The sequence below is a fragment of the Protopterus annectens genome, chromosome 4.part0, assembly GCF_019279795.1.
Source record: "Protopterus annectens isolate FY-2018-M chromosome 4.part0, PAN1.0, whole genome shotgun sequence".
Lineage (NCBI taxonomy): Eukaryota > Metazoa > Chordata > Ceratodontiformes > Protopteridae > Protopterus > Protopterus annectens.
The window spans coordinates 1,690,836,627-1,690,850,856 of record NC_056733.1 but is presented as its reverse complement, the minus strand read 5'-3'; positions in this window follow the sequence as shown (position 1 = coordinate 1,690,850,856).

Genomic DNA, 14,230 nt, shown 5'->3' with positions numbered 1-14,230 from the left:
GACTTAGCAGATCAGCAATGTTATTCTGACTGGTAGTATCCTGCCTGTGGTGTGAGTAGCAGTGCTTTGCTCACTCCTGCCCAGCTGGGTATGACATACACTGACAGCACTATATAATACTGGCGTTGCTGTTGATTTCCTTCACATTCTTTTTGCATGCTTTATTGTTACGATGTTCATTCTTCATAGATATATATATATATATATATATATATATATATATATATATATATATATTATATCTGTACATACACAAGCACATACATCTACATAATTATATACATTTCCTGTGCTGGGCACTACTTACACCCGCACAAGCGCACTCAAACTTGACTTGCTTACTGGTACTTATATATGTTTACTACTGCTTATTTGTTCTTACACCTGCTTACTAGTGCCTTATTCATTATGACAATACCACTTTCATTGCATGACATTAGTTAAACATTTCATGCGGTACTCCAGTTCACATTTACATGTTATTATGTAGGTTATACAGTAAAATGACATTCCACATGGAAAATGATATGTGCTATAGTTGGCCTCAAACCATGCATGCCTGCTCATTAGGCATATGCTCTAATCATTACACTATTGACGTTAATGTTAATTCCGCATGCTTGTCTTTATTTGGTTGATATTGATGTGTAAGATACGCTAAGCAGGGGCCAGCGACACGCAAACACACTGTGCTTTGATTACACTTTTTATATTGAAGCAATACAAATGTAAAATAGGGACACAGGGAATCTAATTGTGAAAGTTCCAAGGATGGGGCTCAACATTCCGCTACGTACGTGTGTGTTTACTACTTTGATTTTATTTCAGTGTCCATGGAGACTCTTGTATGCTTAGCATACATTTCATTATCCACGGACACTGAATTCATTGCTTACTATAAGAAGTTGGCTCTAATAGTAAGCATCGTAGGTTGTACAACTGTGGGGCCATGTTTCCGCCTCCGTAGAGCACTTAAACATGCCCCCTGCACTCGCACACATTTCCTGTGCACGTCGAGGGTGCGGCAGCGTGCCCTCATAAATATTCCTATGGCGCTGCTGCACCATCTGTAATGAGGACCCTTGGCGCAAGGCTAAAACCGTCCTTGCACCGAGCTTCATGAATCCCGGGGACTAACTCCTCAGCAAACGTGGGGATTTACTTTCCATTACCTAATTCAAGGTTGAGACAACCTGAAGAGGAGACCAAAGTGATATGTGTGAAGGTGCCCTTGCAATCTGAATACTGCAGGATATCACACAATTCTGAATGGGATTTGCCCCGGCGGAGGTTACCTTGCCTGTCTAGTAAAATCGATTTACAATACTACTTACTATCTCTGCATGGAAGAATACTGCAGCAGTAAACTGCACTTTGGAAAGACTATTTTGAATCTGCTGGATTTTTGTTGAAAGAAAGCTCTTTTTCCAAATCCATGTAAGTAAATTCTGAAAATAAAACAATGCAAAAGCTGTTTTTATGGACTGGTTTTATTATAGTAAGCACTATAGATTGCTCATATGTGAATATATGTGTGTGTACGTATATTGTACATATGTAGAGAGAAGAGAGAGAGAAATGAACATACACACATAGTTATATATGTACATGTGTCTGTATAATATATAAATGCACATGCATACTTAATACGTACACACAGACACAAACACAATATGTATATGCATATACAATTATAGGTCACTGCTGTTCAAAAATATGGAGGCTGATTAGTCAGCCCAACCAGCATTCCTATTGTAAATCAAGCATATGCTCATAGAAAAAAGTCCATTTACCAAATACCATTGAGCCAGACTTTCTTCTATTGGTATATGCTATGAAGGTATATGCCTCATCTGCCCAGATTTTCACAGAATGCCCAGAGTTTTGCATCATATTTTTGGTCTGTTCCTCATAAAATTTCAGGTTTTCCAACAAATCACAGAGGTGTGAAATCACTAAATAATGACTGCACAATAAAACAAATCTTGTTATTCTAGCAACTTTTCAAGTTTATAAAGGCAACAGTAACAAGCAGTCCCTATTTTGGGGCTTTTGAATCCCATTATTTAAGGCTTTGCCCACATTTATTGAGCTAAGACATTGAGAAGTACATACGTAGGGCAAAGCAAATAAAAGAAAAATCAAGTACTTTCTGCAAAACTATAGAAATGTACCTGATTTTCCTTGTATTTCTGCCCTGTCTCACTCGTACCTCTAAACAGATTGGATTTTATAGTTAAAAAAAAAGCAATGGAGATCTTCCTTTCTCCATTATCTGTTTTCAACAGCACGGATGTACTGTGCAAGCATGGAAGCACGAATCCCATATGCATGCATAGTACATCAACAAACAAGGGAGAATGAGGAAACAATGCAGAGGAACACTACAATCCCATTATGCAAAGAAATTATTGAAGAAAAGTAAGCAATTTCCTTCTTAAATAATGCTATTGTATAATAACAATAACTAACTCGTGGGTGTGGGTATGAGGATTTACCCACACCCACTCATCATTATTGCTTATTTATACATATACAACACACTCGCTCACAAACAGGCACACACACACACACACACACACACACACACACACACACACACACACACGCACGCACGCACACACACACACACACACACACACACACACACACACACACGTGTGTGTCTCTCTATATCTATAAGGGTCTTTGTCAAAGTAATAAAATACCAAAGGCATGAACCACAAAATATTGAAACCACAACCTCAAAATGTTAAAATCATAAAAGTTTAAAGATCAAACCAGAAAATAATGAATGCCAGAACATCAAAAGTAGTAGTAGTATTTAAGGAAGGTAATGCAGCATTACAGGTAGAATATACTGATATTAGGATACAGATCATAGTGACCAACTTTCCTGTTTGCTTAGGAAACATATACAAATTTCCCATTTGTTTAGGAAAAAATAGGGTAGAGGAGCTGCAGTTATGACTGGGCACAGGTTGTCCAACTTCCCCTAAGAAACAGGAAGCAGTATTCACCTTATGAATTTGTCACAGTTGCTGCTATGTTACTAAAGATGTGAGTATGCATTGCTTATTCCTGATCTTACATGGTACTGGTCACTCTTCATTTGTATATTCTCTTATGATTACATTGCAGTCTGATTATATGCTTTGGCTAAGTTATTGCACTTGTTGGATTTCCTAAATAAACTGTTTTTTCAGCATTACTTTAGTTTCATTAGTGGGTTATGTCTGTGTGTCTCACATTGCTGTATTCTGCATTATTTAATTTTGATGTTCTGGGATTCATTATTTTCTGGTTTGATCTTTTAAACATTCATGATTTTAAAATTTTTTGGTTGTGGTTTCAATATTTTAAGGTTCATGCTTTTTGGGTTAAGTTATTATAACATAGACCCATCTGTACACACACACACACATATATATATATATATATATATATATATATATATATATATATATATATATATATATATATATATATATATATATATATGTGTGTGTGTGTGTGTGTGTGTGTGTGTGTGTGTGTGTATATATATATATATATATATATATATATATATATATAAATATATACATACACACACACACACACGGTTTCACTTTGAAGGATCTAAATTTCAAATCATTGAACCTCTGATCATGGAAGACCAAAGGATCCAAGTGATGAATGGAGTTCGCCATATAGTGCGGAGCAGAAACTCTACCATTCTGTTCACTGCAATACGATCTTGGAGTTGGTACATATAAGTAGCAGGGGGTGTTGAGGTGCAGGGGGGCTTGCCCCCCCTGCAAAAACAAAAAATAAGAAGTTTTCACATTTTATTTTATTTCTTTTTTCGATCTTCTGGTCTTCCACAATCTGAGGTTCAATGTCCTGAATTTTCGGTCCTTCAAAGTGAAACTATATATTTATATATATATATATATATATATATATATATATATATATATATATGTATATATATATATATATATATATATATATATATATATATATATATATACATACGTGTGTGTGTGTGTGTGTGTGTATGTGTAGTTAGATATGTGTGCGTGTGTGTGTGTGTGTGTGTGTGTGTGTGTGTGTGTGTGTGTGTGTGTGTGTGTGTGTGTGTAGTAAGTCTTGAAAGACACTGAAGGGACACTATTACACTATTATTGAAAACATGTTTATTATCAAACCTAAAAATAATGCATAGTCATCTCAGTTTTCTGTAGTATAACAACACCTTTTATGATACTTTATAGTCCATATGAGCAGTCTGAAAACAGACTTCCTTATAATAACAGCTGAAGGGTAGGCCAGACCTTCCTTTTAGCTTCAGCAATCAGTAAAAAATCTTCACCTGTGCTAGTCTCAGACCATATCCTAATAAGCAACAGCTGGTCTGTTAAACTCTGTGACTCTTGAACCACTGAGTAAAGTTCATGCATTGTCATATGTGAACCTGACTGAAGATCTTACTTCATGGTTTAGTGCTTGCAGGCAACAATCTTTATACATCCACTGACTGACAATTAGCTAGCTAATTCAGTGAGTTTCTTTAATGAAGAACTAAGAGAATTATACACAACATGTCTTTCTTTTAAAAACGTATTAGCCACTCACAACATACATGGTGTTGATATATATAATGTATACTGTACTGTATGAATCCCTATAATTATCCTTCAAAATCAAGAAAAAGATAAACTTGTTAACTGCATCCTCAGCACCAGACCCAGTCTAAACAATTCTTATTGTTGCTTAAGAAAAGCTTGTTAAGCTCAAAAGTGGTATTAAAACTGAGTCTTGCACTAGAGGATACCAGCAGGCATTGCAAGCCTGCAAAGAATAGTGCAGAAGGTAAAATTGTTAAAAATTCACTCTGCCACACTTGCAAACAGAAAGCGCACTTGGTTTATGTCTTCTCTCCATAGTGTTGCCACAAATCTCTGTGGTGAAAATCAGACTGAAACCACACACCTTGCACCACCCACAGCCCCACCTCTCTCCATCCATTGATCAGCCCACTCCACCAACTTTCCCACCCATTTTATGACATCAATGAGTTCAGCATTACATGGAGGAATGCCTTCTTTTGTTTCACCTCACCCTTTTTATCCTTTCTTAAATATTTTTATTTTTTCTTCTATTGTATTGTTTGCATATTTCAATTCCAGTCATTTTACAAGCCACAATTCAATGACATTGTAGAGGAACTACAGTCATATTTAGGTGCATCTTGCTGCAAGAGAAATGTCAGTGTTAAACAAAATACACAATATAGATAACACCCTGTATACAGTATATACAGCAAAAGATTTGTGTCAGAGTTTATATAATATTTATATCTGCTACATAAGAGATTTAGATACAAACTCATGAAATAATTTGTCTTATGCCCTTTACAGTTCACAATCACAATAATTTGTCTTTTCTCATCTATCTATTCTTTTAAATTATGATCCAGGAGAACACTTCAGTATTTTAGAAAGAAGGAATGCTTCTTTGGTTATTTGTTGTCAATTTATGTGCTGATATATACTTTATTGCCATACATTTAAAGCTCTCCCATGACAATTTGGTTTGATCTAACCAGTTCTGAGTAATGTACAATTTTACTACAGAGAAGAGGGTAATTAGAATATGCAAATTACATTTGGGTAACTTTTAAGAGGTGATATGCAAAACTGCAAATTCCCATGACAATGTAGATTTTTGATATCCTATTTTCTCCAGTGATTCTCGGTGAGCACCATAATTTATAAGAACATTTACAGCTCCAGAAGATGTGGAACACGTCAGCTATTTCAGAGTAGTAGCACGGGCAGTGTGGTAAAATGTCCAAGTTGAAATTGTTGAATATTTGTGGGGTAAAGTAAGCATTGTTGGTTATCATTAATTGAGTATACATGAGTTTCTTAAAAGGGATTAATTTTAATATTGTTTTGATAGATTTAGATTTTTGCTTTTCAGGAATGTCGTTGATATTTTCAACCCAGCATTTCAAATACAAAATAGATGGCTGGCATCTATAGGATACTACAAACCTATATGTATTTCATAGCATTTTTTCCCCTGAAGGTAGTAAGTTCCATAATGAATACCATGTATTTATGTCTTTATCATTTGCTTCAGGATCTCATGTTAGTGAAGTATACAGTTCTTTTATTTGCCTTAGCATTATGATGTATCCTTTCAAAAGGTTTAGGACATTCCTTGTGTCCTCTAAAGATTTTTTTCTTGTGTCTGTAAATATCCCAAACAGTGCATTTCTTAATAAGTGGATATTTGTCTAAGTTTATCATCTTGTTATTTAATGTGAGGTTTGGATTGAAATGTATTGGTTGTAACAGTATGTGAGTATTTGTTAAATTTAGTGTTTCCATCATTTTTTTAAATCTAATTATTCCATGTTTTAATGAGATATGAAATCTGCTATCCTTTAGATTTTCCTGATTTATAAAAGGAAGGGCTTTGGGAATGATTTTACTGTTTTTGACATAGTCATACCATAATTTAATCCAGAGTGGATACCATGCTTTACTCTTGGGATTATTTTCAGCAACATGAATGATCCTGTTTGAACAGTTTACCTTTAAATGTCACAACGCACTTGTGTGACTGTTTATGTAGTCGACTCAAATTTTCAGAAATGACAACCACGAATGCTAGGAGGTGTGACCCTGGTACACAGAAACATTTGACACTCAGGGAATGTTGAATTTGAGAGAAACCATGTTATGTCTGGATGTCTGCTGTGAATGGTTTGCAGGGGTCAAGTCCCCCCTGTTCCCCCCACACACGCCCCCATACCCCCTGCTAATTTTATATACTAACTCTGATATTGCACTACAGTGAGGGAAGGTTTTACATGTCCCGATCCCCACTGTGCTGCGATCTCCACTCAGAATACCGAATCCACATGAGCAAATACACACTAGCATTCACTCTTTTGTGAATTCAGCAATTTATAGTGCATCAATACGAACTTTTGCAAACATCCTTTCTCACATCTGACCATAGCAGATGTGCACTTCAACATTTTAAAGGTAAACCATTTGAAAATGTTATATCATAATATAAGTTAAAGTCAGGTAGTTCCAGTCCCCCCTTTTCCTTAGGAAACATTAACTTCTGATAACTAATTCTTACAGACTTAGGGTACCAGATAAACTTAGCTAGTGTTACATTTAGTTTTTTAAAGAAATTTTAATGAACTATTAAATTAGTTGCATTGAGTTAACATAATAACCTGGGGAGAATATTCATTTTTATACTTGCTGCTTTCAAAAGAAAGGATATCTTCATTTTTCCCAATCTCTGGATATTCTGTTCAATGTCTGCCCATATCTTTAGTAAATTATTCTGCATGAATAGTTTTGGGTTATGTTCAAAGGCCATCCCTAAGTATTTTAGAGAGTATTTCAATTTTATTTCCAAATCAGGAAATATGATTCTATATGACTTAATGGATTTATAGGGAAACTTAGAGATTTTGTGAGATTAATTTTATAGTTTTAAACTTTTGAGAATCTGTTAACTGAGTCTAGAATTTTGCTCAAGTCAGTGTTAGGGAGTCTGAAATGTAAGCTTAAATCATTAACAAAGGCTGTTACTGCAATTTGATTATTAAAAATTTCTGGAATATGATGGTATGTTCTTTAGGTTATGAGTAAAAACAGAGGTTCTCTATATAAGTTAAAGATGTATGGAGATAGTGGAAACCCTTGCCTGGTACCATTTAGAATTTTTATTGGATTTGAGTTTGTTTTATTAATGTATAGAGCTCTGAAAGTGTTCTCATATAACATTTGTATTGTATTTGTAAATTCTTGTGGTATATCAAAATAGGGCAGCATAGAAAATAAAGAGTTTAGGTCTACTTTGTCAAAAGGCTTTACATGCATCTAAAGCAAGGGCATAGACAGGGTTTTTATTTTGTTTAGATAGCAAGATCATTGTATATAAGGTTAATGTGTTATCATGCTTGCCTATCATTTATGAATTCCAACTGTCAAGGTAATATTACATTTGGTAATACTTTTTTCAGTCTGTGTGCAAGCACTGCAGCTAGAATTTTGATGTTAAGGGGTTTATATTAAAAGACCGAATGTTCACAACTGCGAATACGACAACCATGACATGTAAATGCCGATCAGCTGAAATAGCAAAACATGTAAACATCGAAATACGGAACGCCGAACACATTTCTGAAAACAACAGCGCCATACAGGTAAGTAAAACCTACTTAAACATACCTCAATTAACACACTTTTGCAGGGGGGCAAGCCCCCCTGCACCCACCCTACTTATATATACCAAATCTGAGATCACACTACTGTGGGGAAAAGGATATATTTCCTGTTCCCCACAAACACCTTGCTGGCCAAGGAAATCTGTTCGGTGTTCCGTATTTTGATGTTTATGTGTTTCGCTGTTTCAGCTGTTTCCATTCAGTGTTCCGTATTTCGATGTTTATGTGGTTCGCTGTTTCAGCTGTTTGGCATTTATGTGTCATGGTTGTCGTATTCGCTGTTGTGAACATTTGGTCTTTTAATATAAACCCATCTAGACATATGATAAACATTGAACTGTAGTTTCCTGGGTTTTTCTTTTTTTTTTTTTTAAAAACATTTTTATTTTGTTTTCATTATAAATATACACAAATGTACGTATAACAAATACAGTAAAACCATAAGAAAACTATTTATAATATGTATATTCATCCATGATAAACAAACATTTTATCCATGAGAAGTAATCAGTATTTGTTCAAAAGGTTTTTCAATTTTTGCTATGCTGTTTTTTTATGAGTAATGTTATGAGTTGTATAACAAATGGTCTGCAGTTCTTTTTTACAAACAACTTTTGCTAAATTAATAAAATCTTTAAACATCAAATCTTGTTTACTTTTCCAGTTCAAAGTAATAACTTTTCTGGCAATTGCAAGACTTTACCAGAGTAACTGAATCTGAGATTTAGGTATTACATTAGGTACAGGAACATTGAATAGAATTAATGAGTTAGAAATATGACAGTTATCAGACCATAAAGCATTTACAAAATATTTGAAGTCTTTCCAGTAGTGAACAACATTTCTTCATTCAATGAACATGTGAACCCAGTTGGCTTCTAGTAATTCATCACATTTCCAACATTTACTTTCACTGCTTTTGAGTATAATATTTATTTTTGTGGAGTATAGAAACTCCTATTCATAAATTTCCATGTATAGAATCTCCAATATAACGAAGAAGCGGTACCATATGTAGACTTCAGTAAAACTTTTTGGATTCATCAGATATTTGTTTTCCATTAATGTTTACATAGTAATTCCAAAAATCTGAGTCAAACTTTAGAGTGTCTTCTCTTAGTATCTTATAGATAGGTGAGATACTTAATTTTTGATTATCTGTCTTTTCAGGACAACTAATAAAAAGTTGATTCAAACTAGGTATAGATTCAATCTCTAGGTTGATTGATACTCTCATTTTGTTTTCTATAAACTGCTGTAATGAGTGTATAAACAGCCAACTGTCTTGACTATTATCAAAACCACATAAAAGACAGTTTAGTGGTTTAATACTCTTATTTTCAATAAACTGATGCCAGAATATCAAGTTATTTTCCTTTAATTTTTGCATCGCATTGATGTTGAAAGAAACTAGGCAATCAGGGTAGTATGCTATAGGAAACATAAGAAATAGGAATTGTTTAATGTTGTAATTACAATCAATTATATTTTTTGAAAGTTATGAAATATTTGATTAATGTCATAAGAAAAATAATCAAACGTCTTATTAAATAAACAAAATTCACGTAAAAGCCAATGAACTCTACTTATTCCATATTGTTCCTTAAATTGATTTTCTATAGTTCTGACATCATTTGTATGACTCTCATGTATTGTTTTCCAGCCAGATATATAGGTAGTTGTGATTCAATGTAATATTACATTAATTATAACTGCTTTGGAATAAAGATCTAAGCTACTGCATGCTATCCCATTGCGGTTCCAAGCTCTAATGTGCCATTTATATGCAATCCTAGTTTATAAGGGGATCTGTAAAAATTTGGAATCTATTTTTTTAAATAAGTTTTTGGGAGGGGGTAGTATCAATAACAAAATTTTAGGTAAAATTATCATTTTAATTAAAGAGAGCCTATCAGCCATTGTGAAGAACATTTTATTCCATCTGTTGATTAGTTCCCTAATGGTGGTTATTAAATTACTGTACTTTAGTTTAACAGCCGCTTTCCATGTACTCTTTATACTGACACCCAAATATTGTAGTACATCATTCTCCCAATTAAATGGGCTATTATCTCTTAGGTTTTTTTGATCATTTTGTTGATTAGTAATGTTTTGGATTTATTATGATTAAATTTAAGCCTGGAAATTCTTTCAAACTTGTTTAAGGTATTTATAACATCATGCAAATAACCATCAATATCACTCAACATTAACAACACATCATCAGCAATAATTGTATCTTAGGATAATAGACCTTATTAGTTTGAAAGCCGTTTATATTTTGCTTGTTTGTAATATATGTAGCAAAAGGTTCCATTGAAAGAACAAGCAATAATAGTGACAAAGGACAACCTTGTCTATTTCCCTTCAGGATTTCTAGTGGTGAGGAAAGACATGATAAAATTTTCACATAAGCTTGTGCCCCACTATAAATTTTCATTAATAAGTTGACAAAATCTGAGGAGAATTCAAATTCAAAATCAATCAGAATTATATGTAGATAAGACCAACTAATATAACCAAAAGCCTTTTCTATGTCTAGGCTGATAATATTTAGTTGTTTTTTGTATTTGCATGTTATATCTATTAATGATAGTAATTTAATAATGTTATCTTGCACTTTTCTATGAAGAATAAACCCTATCTGATTGTTATGTATTAGATTAGTTAATATTTTTTTATCCTATTAGATAATATTGTCATGAAAATTTTATAATCAGTGTTTAGTAATGAAATTGCCCTATATGAATCACAAGATCTGGGGTTCTTACCTTCTTTTAATATGGAGAAGATAATTGACTATTTCCACGAGGAGGGTGTTACACATTTTTACTTAACCACAGTAAAGGCATTGATCATTTTCTTTATTATATATTCAGGAAAAATCTTATATATTTCAGAGATTATTCCTTCCAGTCATGGAGCTTTATTATCTTTTATTTTTTTTATTTGCTCTTACACTTCTGTTAGTGTTATTTGTTTACTTAATGTTATTTTGTTGCATTGCCACCTTAGTAGTTATATTTTCTTAAATATAAGTATTTATTACATTACCTCTCTTCAAAAGTGGTGTGTTATTATTTATATCTTTATAGTAGTTTTTGAACACTTCTAATATGCCCCTTAAGTTAGATGTACTCTTAACTGAACCATCACTTTTATATTTAATCTCATTAATAAGATTTTGATTGTTTATTTTTCGGGGATCTTATCGCTATTTTATACAGATATTTGGGATTTACAGCATAAGACTGTAATTTCAAATTTTCAGGATTATGGCTACCTCATGATTCAGAACATCTAAGTATTTTTGATGTAAGTTAGTAATTTCATTATGTGCTACTTTGTTATTTTGTTTTGCGTCCATTTTTATCTTGTCTATTTTTTTTTTGTAAGTCTAAAAGTTCTATGTTCCACTCTCTCCTTTTTTAAGGTACAAAGATTTTATTCTAATATATATATATATATATATATATATATATATATATATATATATATATAAATTTTAAAGGTCTCCCATAGTATAGTATCAGTCACTTCACCATTATCATTTGTTTCCATAAACATGTCTATTTCATTCGTTATCCATTCCCTAAAGTCATTTAACTTAGTTATGTAAGCAGAAATTCTCTGTAGAAATCTTAAATCATCTGTATGTGTAGTTAATGTACAATTTATAGCATTGTGGTCCAAAAGTGGACAAGTCATTATAGATATGTCACTTATTTTAGAGTATATAGACCTTATCAATGTTTGTTTGTGTACCAAACTGATATGAATAGTGAGTATAGTATAAGAAATACTGTTCTCTTAGATCATGTATATCTTTAAGGTTCATCTGGTTTGTAAAGTCATTTAACTTCTTGGCTTGGGACATTAGTTTTATTTTACCATTTTTAGAAGTATCATTGCCTGATAATAGGCTGTTAAAATCTCCTGTTGCTATAATTTCCCCTTTTTACATTTAAAATAATCAGATCCAAATAATTGTCAACATATTTAGTACTGAGTCCTGGTATCCAGTATGTATTAATCAAGGTATAATACTTCTTATTGATTTCCAAAATAACCACGCTTAGTATCCCATCTTTATCTGAAATTGTATCTATAATTATTGGCATAGTGTAAGTATTTTTTCCATAGAATAAGACTGCCCCTTCTCTTAGTCTTAAAACATGAGTCAGCCAAAATGGTATAGCTATTGAATGAGCATTTTTGTATATCTTTTTTTAATAGATGGGTTTCCTGTAAAAAGATGATCTGAGCTTTATGCATTTTGATATATTTAAGCAAACCATCTCTTTTGACATTATTTTTCAAACCATTAATATTTAATAAAAATAAACAAAACAAGCGACCAGGGAGTAAGCGCTCCTTATGCTATATAAAATATCTAATTCAAAGTCAAAAAGCACAAGAGCACTCCAGTACTGATCAAGCAAATATATCCACAACTCTTAAATGTGAATATGAGTCCAAATAACAAGTTTTAGCATGGAGAAATATAATCCACAAGTTTAATAAGAATATGTAGGTTAGCGCTTTCACCCTGACGGGCTTCCTCAGACCTTAATACATACAAAACAATGCTACTTGATTTATACCTAACAAATTGTGACGTAATTTCCTCCAGTTAATTTAAAAATATGCCTAAATAAAAACATTATACATTTACATGCAATCAAGCCTATCATGATAATTTTGTATGTATTAAGGTTTGAGGAAGCCCATTAGCACTAACCTACGTATTCATATTAAACTTTTGGATTATATTTCCCTGTGCTGAAACTTATTTGGACTCATATTCGCATTTAGGAGTTTTGGATATATTTGTCTGATCAGTACTGGAGTGCTCTTGTGCTTTCTGACTTTGAATTAGACATTAATATTTAATGATAGACATTTATAAACCATTGACTATAATGTGTATGTTATTACTAACCGAAAGACTTTCTTCCATGTTGAAATCTACTGAAAACTTACTTATCATGGATGCATACTGTATATTAAGCACTACTTTCAAAAATCCAAAACTATTTGCAAACACATACATGAAACATAAAGTTTCAGGTTTAGTTAAACACTTAATTAAACCATCTATCCACCACCTCTCCAATACCAAACAACACAAATTATCCATCTCTGCTTAGAATAAACTAATAAAACAAAAAAGAAAAGCATGAAATCAACTAAAGAAATCCAAATCCATGAAATCTATATTAGAATGAGAGTGTCCAATATATCTGAAGCTATATGAATATGTCACATATGATAATAGCACATCTAATACATGGATATGCCAGAAATGCACATCAGAACAAAGTATGTATAAACATTAGAAGCTGAAAGTTAAGAAGATTGTCATTATTTCCAAGAGTTTTCAAGAAACATCAGATAATTCAACCATTTTGTCACTCATCTATCTAACATTTTTCATGTAAGGATCTGTTGAATATATATATATATATATATATATATATATATATAGATAGATAGATAGATATAACACTTATTACAACATAACTATTCTATTTTGCAAGTGTACACATATTACTCATATGTATTAACAAAATCTATGTTGACGTCTTTCATCATAAAGGGGGGAGAGAGAGAGAGAGAGAGAGAGGAAAATGAAAAAAAGAAAAAGGGGCCACATAACCCTCTGTTTAGTTACTAAAGGTTTAGTTATATAATATAAGTCTGATGTTAATATGCTTAATAAGTTTTTGAATGCAGCTCCCAGTTCATATAGTGTCATTGAATCTGCAGAATGTATGCATCTATAAGAAAATATAGGCATTTTAAAAGAAGTTAAACACTTTTATCAGAAATAATTATTTACCATTTAAAGTATCGAGTGAAGGATAACAGATTTTTAAGAGAAAATAATTCTAAGTACAACCATTTAACAAGTTAAAAAGGTCAAATGATGTCATCACTGTTATTTCCTCAAGCTGCAGCTTCATAAACTTGTTAAAA